At 35.6% G+C, this 7,749-nt stretch overlaps 1 non-coding gene across 1 annotated transcript; it reads right to left on the bottom strand.

The window, feature by feature from the left end:
• Window positions 1-251: 251 nt before the first annotated feature.
• On the bottom strand, window positions 252-359 carry LOC122290592. Its single transcript, XR_006236455.1, has one exon. It is a non-coding gene; the product is annotated as a small nucleolar RNA R71 (small nucleolar RNA).
• Between the last annotated feature and the right edge of the window lie 7,390 nt (window positions 360-7,749).

Below are 7,749 nucleotides of genomic sequence, written 5' to 3'. Positions count from 1 at the left end.
CAGTTACTCCCTACTTTTCATGGCTTGGAAAATGAAAATCCATATGTGCACATTAGGGAGTTTGAGGAAGTAGTTGCGACTTTTCATAGTCAAAATGCAACTGATGACATTGTGAGACTTACGTTCTTTCCTTTCTCTTTGAAGGATAGAGCTAAGAGTTGGCTATACTCTTTGAGACCACGATCTATTGGGTCATGGAATGAGATGACTCAGGTCTTTTTTAATAAATACTTTCCCCAACATAAGACCAATGCTTTAAAAAGACAAATCTCCACCTTTGTACAAAAGGACAGTGAGACTTTGTATCAGTCTTGGGAGAGATTTAAGGAGCTATTGAGTATGTGTCCTCACCATGGGTATGAGAATTGGCGCTTAGTGAGCTATTTTTATGAGGGACTTACACCTAGAGAGCGTCAATTTGTGGAGATAATGTGTAATGGTGAGTTCTTACAAAAAGATCCTGATGAAGCCATAGAATACCTCAATGAGCTTGCTGAAAAAGCTCACACTTGGACTGGACCTAGTGCTACAGAGAGCACAAACAGGTCACGACCTGCAGGAAACCTAAATGGTGGTGGAATTTACCATCTTAAGGAAGAAGATAACCTAAAGGCTAAGATTGAGATGCTCACTAGGGAGCTAGAAGTGTTGAAGAATAAAGACTTAAAGCCAACACACGTGGCTAATCATGCAGAGTCTTTTGGACCATGTTTTGTGTGTAGCGGGGTAGATCACCTTGCCCAAGAGTGTCCCACATTTGCTGAGATGAGAGGGATGTATGAGGAACAATGTAATGCCTTAGGTATGTACAAGAAGCCTTTTACACATTTCTCTAATACCTACAATCCTGAGTGGCGTAATCACCCCAATTTTAGTTGGAAATCTGAAAACCAGCCACCTGCACAACCCCCTAGATCATATCCTGCACCATATCATGCACCTTCATCTTCTAGGAGTCCTTTAGAAGACACTTTGCATGCTTTTATTGAGGCACAGAGTAAAACTAATCAAAAGTTTGAATCTTTGATTGTGCAGGTTGTTGAAGAAAACAAAGAGATAAATAGTCATATATCCAAGATAATGAGCTCCTTGAGTGTGAATGAGCGTGGCAAGTTTCCTTCTCAAGCTCAATCCGCACCCCAAGGTCAGCATATGGCACAAAAAAATTTAAAAGAAGTTCATGCCATTATGACAAGAAGTGGTAAGTCCTTACACATCCTAACAACTGATAAGCAAGAGGATGTTGAAGAGGAACAAAGCAATGACAGCACCGAGTTCCCCAAGGATGCCTAGGTAATCAAGAGTCCAGTTAAGGTACCATTTCCTCAAGCTTTAAAATCTGGTATGCGAACTTTGGATCCTAGTAATGAAATCTTGGAGAACCTCAGGCAGGTAAAGATTAACCTTCCTCTTTTGCATGTGACTCACTCAAAAATGAGTAGCACTAATGCTATCCCAAGTGCAGGAGGATGTCGTGTAATAATTAGGAATAAATTCCTAGATCGTCTCCTCAGGGAAAGTTGCTTAAAATTAAACTCATTGAAAAAATGTGAAAAACTTCACAAAGAGAAAATAAAATGATGGTATATGCAATGGATGGAAAAGGGTACTAGTCATGGACTAGATTCATGTCTTTTGATTTTGTTTTTGTTTGTTGGATTGGAATGTAAAGGACTAATAAATTAAACTCAGAAATTAATAAAACTAAATTAAGCATTAAACTAAATTAGAAAGTAATTGACAAAACATGAACGGAAAATTTAAAATGCCCAAAACCAAGATTCTAGAATTCATCTTTGTAATTAAATCACAAATTCTCAAAATAACACATAACAGTTGTAATCACTATTAAATGAAAACTTAAAGAAGTAAGAAAAATAAATAACACGAAATAAGTAAACAGAAACTCAAAAGTATTCTATAAACTTTAAACTGAAGTTAAATAAAATAGGGAACGAAAAGTCTAAACGAAAACTTCCTTTCACTATTCAATTGAAATTCGAAACAAAAAGGAACAATTTCTCACGTATCACTCTTGAAAATTAATCTCTAAACCTTTAATAAAAACTCTATAACAATTCCTCTGCTCTCCACGTATGATGTTCAGAAAAATCAAAAAAACAAAAATAAAAGCTTAAAACCAAACCTTTCTTGCAATAAATTAAGGTAACACAATTAATTAGAACTTCTAAAACAATTCTTTATGAAACAAAATAGCACACTTGATTAAAACTTCTAAAACAATTTTTTTTTGTTACATGAAATAAACTAGTAATGAAACAAACTAGCACACTTAATATTAAGGTATTACTCTTAATGAAATAAAAGTCTAGAACAAATCTTAATACACTTAATAAAAATGCTAAAACAACAAAGCTTTGAAACTAAAAGGAGAAACAAAATTTCTTAAAACAAAAAGGAGCTAATTCTTTCAAGTACATAGCAGAAAATTGTGTGTGTTGAGTTGTGTTTGTCTAAGTTTGAGTTGTCCTAGTTGCTCTCTTTGTAAGCTTTGGACTGCACCCATTTTATAGCTGAACATCTTGGCTAGTTCATCTCTCATTCAATTGGTTTCACACTTCAATCTTGCATTCACACTCAATTTGCATTCACACCTCAATTGGTTTCACACTTCATTCTTGCATTCACACCTCAATTTCGGCCACTTGCATTCCTCTTTAATTGCCGTGTCTTGCATTGCATTCCTCCTCTCTTATTTTATTCAATTGGTTTATTAATTCAAACCAAACAACCAAGTCTTCATGCCTAACTTCTTGCCTAACTTGTTGACTAACTTCATGCCTAACTTGTTGACTAGCTTCATGCCTAACTTCTTGCAAATTCATACACGGTTTCTTCATTGCCTCCCAGCCGACTTCTTCAATCTTTTTGTTTTCAATTTCAGCACACAATACTTCATTCACACGTCTCTCTCTATTTCTGGAAATTGCCCTTTGACTTGAAGAATGCCTCTCACCGACTTTATATTTCAGCAAAATACAAACACCCATCGACAGAAAATTCTTTCACTCAATCTCGCCTGCACCTTTTACTCAATTCTCACTCCCTACACATCTCTCTCTCCCTCTCTTCAACCGACCTCAACTCCTCTCTATCCCCTACTTAATCATGCACTGACTTTTCATATCATAAGCAGCCGACTCTCCTCAATGATTTCACAAATAGCCGACTACTTCCCTTTACAATCAACCAAAACAAATCCCAACCAATTAAATTATTCCAGCTTTCAACCCCAGAAAAATCAGCACATCATGCACTTTAATTTCAGCACATGTTTCTCTATATTTTCTTCTCATTTCGGTGGACAGCAGCAGCCTTTGATTGCACCAACTTCTTCCTTCATTTCGGTGGACAGCAACAGCCTTTGATTGCACCAATCCATCACATGTTCCTCACACTAATTTAGCTGCACCAACCGATGTAAGTTAAGCCAGACAAGCAGCCTCCCAATTAATGTATAATTTAGGTGGGTTGGAAATGAGTTGGTGGATTTGTGGGGTGATTGGTGTAGCCGTGTATGAGGTTAGATGGAGTTGGGATTGTTTAAATGGTGGGAAAGCTTAAGACAAAGTATGAACAAGGCATGAACATAATTAACCATGGTATGCATGAAAAATGGAGATGGAGATTAAAAAAAAGAAAACACTTAACAACAAAATAACACAAATGAAAAATTAGCTTGAGCAACTTCCATTCAAAGATGGCAAGAAGTGCTTCTATCTTTTGAGGTTCATGAATTGAACCCAAAAGATGGAAAGATAGCTCAAGAAACTTTATGAACATGGAGAACAAGAAAAACAATGGTACAAATGCAAATGATAATGGAAAGTAAGAAAAATTATGGACTAGAATGCACAGTAATCAATAGTTGGTAGAATTCAAGCAGAAATTCATGCTTTTAATCAATTAAAATCACAACTTTGATTTATTCATTTTAACCATTTTTCCATTTAAAACCAATAATAATGTCATGATGAATTTAAAATACATTGGTTTTAAATAGCTAAAATATACAATATTTCATCTCAATCAGCATGTTATTAAACAAGTTCCCACTTATGCAAAAGTTCTTAAAGATTTGTGTACAGTTAAGAGGAAGCACCATGTTAAGAAGATAGCATTTCTGACAGAGCAAGTTAGTGCTCTAATTGAGCAGCGAATTCCTCCTAAGTACAAGGATCCTGGTTGTCCAACCATTGCATGTAATATTGGAAATCATGAGTTTGGGCAAGCCTTGCTAGATCTAGGAGCTAGTGTTAATTTGATGCCTTATTCCATTTATTTGTAGCTTGGTTTGGGTGAAATTAAGCCTACTTCTGTCGTGCTTCAGTTGCTGATCGTTCAGTTAAGAAACCGAGAGGGATAGTTGAGGATGTTTTGATCCAAATTGACAAGTTTTATTATCCTGTTGATTTCTTAATTTTGGACACTCAATCAGTTGTTGAGTCTAACTCTAAAGTTCCTCTTATATTAGGTAGACCTTTCCTTGCTACGGCTAATGCACTTATAAATTGCAGGAATGGGTTGATGAAGTTATCTTTTGGAAACATGACCATGGAGGTCAACATTTTCCATATTGAGAAGCAGCCAACAGATGACGAGTGCCACCAAACATATATGATTGATGCACTCATAGACAAGGGAGTTCACACAACTCATGATTTTGATCCCCTTGAATATTCCCTTGTGAATTCTGAGTTTAATACATCTGTTAGTGATTCATCTGATGTTATTGATATTTGTGCTGTTTTTGATGAAACCCAGGATTATGGCACACAGGTTTGGCAACAGAAATTTGAGGAGTTGCCTAAGAAATGTGGAAAACAGATTCCTGTAAGTATGAAAGCACCAAGAGTTAAATTGAAATCTTTGCCTAAGTCTAAAGTCTATGAGGTTAAAATGAAAGCGTTTCATGATAAAAACATTCTTAGGAAGAGGTTTAAACCTAATGACCGAATATGCTTATATGATTTTGGATCTCACAAGCACAAAGGAAAACTTCGGTTTAGGTGGACTGACCCATTTCTAGTGAAAAATATTTTTGTAAATGGGGTGGTAGAAATAGAAGATCCTAAGGATGGTCGGATCTTTAAAGTAAATGGTCAACGCCTTAAAATATTAATTGATAGGCAAGTTCCGGAAGTGGAAGACATTCCACTTGTGGATCCAGTCTATCAACCTTGACCACACCACCAAGGTATGTGTTTCTTTATTTATTTTGTTTTGCTTTGTTTTGTTTTTGTTTTTTCTTATTTTCTTTCTTTTCCTTTTTGTTTGCTGTTGTTTTCTTTGTTTTTTATTGCAGGATAGTTTCATTTCGTCATTTCAGATTACCATCTTTGGTGTTTAGGGAGCTACCCACATCACTCATCAGGTGTATTCTACCATTTTCAGTTACTCCCCATTCAATTTTGATTCTTAAACATTGAGGACAATGTTTCATTTAAGTTGGGGGGTGGTGGTGCAAATTCAGTTTTTAAAATGCTTGTTGGAACTCTGTGGCATATTTTCATGTGTCAATTTTTTTTAATTTGCATCACATGTGCATCATTTTCACATGTGTACTCATTCTGATTTATAGCCATCTTCGTGAATTCACCAAACCCACCAGATCATTTTTTGCTGAAACATTCACAGAATCCTTAATGCACTTATCCAAGTTTTGTGGTAAGATGGTGGTTTGACACATGTAGCTAGAGAACTCTTTTGCTTAAGTTTTCATGTGAGTTTGGAGAGGATTGAGAGCATACAAATGCAGTAAATTGTGATAAGCGTTCATTGATCTGTTGAATTGGGCACTTCTTTTGAGAATATCATTACATGGTTTGCAGTACAATGGTGGATATACTTGGGATATGACGAAGGTCAACTTAGGATTAACATTTGAGCCTTTCAAGCTATCATTTCCATCATAGACCCCTAGTAGCCAACTTTGAGCCAATAAAACACTTGTAGCTTTTTCTTTTTATATGCCCATATCATCCATGCCTCTCCACATTGGAGTATAACCTATACACAGATTTTCTTACCCTTTTTACTTCCAAGTGTATACTAGGTGTGGAATTTGTATTTTCTTTCTTTAATTTTATCATTTTCAATTAAAAAAAAAAGAGAAGAAGAAGACGACGGAAAAAAAGAGAAGAGTACAAGTTGCAAAGTGTTCAATTGAGTGAGCTCCAAAACAAAAAAAAAAAAGAAGAAGTTGGTATAGATGGAAAAAATACAAAAGTGGCATGTGTTTGTCCATCAAATTGTTGAAAAAAAAAAAGGAAGAAGAAGGAAAAGCATTATTATTTGATGATCTGAAAAGTTGGAGAGTATATTAAGTGAGAAGTGTGGTCTATTGAGATATTTAATAAAATTCCATTTGTATGTACTTGGAAGTTTTTGAATCCCTTTCATCCTTTTTTTTCATATAACCCCAAAACCAAGCCACATTACAACCTTTTGTGTTGACCATTCTGATCCTAAATAAGCTGTTGAAAAGATTGATGGAAGTCTCATTTGTTAGTGTTCCCATCATAAGATTAATGTTTGCTTGTTGCTTGTACATAATTGCCTAATTTTCCATGAGAGTGTATATACACCCATTGTCAACTCCATAGAGAGAGCCCTTACACGAAACACGATTATACCCATGAGTTATGGAGTTGAACCTTTTGCTTAAGATGTTCTTAATGTTGCATGTGTCAAGGTTAGTGGTACGATGGTTATGGCTTGGAGAAAACACACACACTCTGTGGATTGCTATAGGTGGATTGATCTTGATGGGTTATTAGATTCCTTAGATTGTTTTGATATGTGAATCTGGAAACTGTGACTTGATGGCCTTTATGTGTGATTTTCTTTGGTCTCTTTCGTTGTTTTGACATGAAAATTGCTAGGGACTAGCAAGGAGTAAGTTGGGGGGTGTGATGAGTGTGCGAAAGTGCACTCTATATACCCTATTATTGGACTAAAATACTAAAATGTGAATAGAAATCATAGGAATTAATGTGTATTCTTAAATTGAATTTCTATTTACGTTGGGGGACTCCTAAGCAGTTTTTTTATGTCTAATTTCAGAGTTTATAAAAGAGCAAGTCAAGCCCAGACAAATTCAAAGGAGGACATTCATGGGGTTTGAGAGCAATTTGGAAGAAAAGAAAAAGAAAAAAATCACAAAATGAAACCACAAGAAGTCCAAGTCCGAAATTCGCTAGGAGACAGTCTGGACATACTTTAGTCTTTTGACTGTATCTTTTTACTCATATATCGGATTGATGCGATTCTTGATGCATTGGAAAGATATCTTAAAGGGCTATAACTTTGTCTCTCATAAGGATTTCCAAATTCGAAATCCTGAAGGCTGTACATGGCTGCCAAGATAAGTCCTAAAATTTAGGCAATTTTTTTATGCGGAAATCAAGAGGACATTAGGGTTTCTTTCTTACCCTATATAAGCATATCATTAGCACGAAATGGAGGGGAGGAAGAGGCACAAGAGGCAGATCTGAAGAGAGGAGAAAATCACTTCCATGGCCACCGTTCGCTTCAGTTTTCTCTGGAGATTTTTGTTGTCCATTATATTTATGGGTAACTAAATTCTCAAGTAGGGTTAGGGATGAACTTGCACATTAGATGGTATTTCTAATTTATTGTTAATTCATGTATTTGATTTTCAATTCTAAAACTCTTTTGTTTTATCATTCTCAATTCATCGTTGATGTTTTCTTCTCCGATCGGTGG

Source organism: Carya illinoinensis, chromosome 12, assembly GCF_018687715.1.
Source record: "Carya illinoinensis cultivar Pawnee chromosome 12, C.illinoinensisPawnee_v1, whole genome shotgun sequence".
NCBI classification, from domain to species: domain Eukaryota; kingdom Viridiplantae; phylum Streptophyta; class Magnoliopsida; order Fagales; family Juglandaceae; genus Carya; species Carya illinoinensis.
This window is presented reverse-complemented; position numbering and strand designations above follow the sequence as displayed.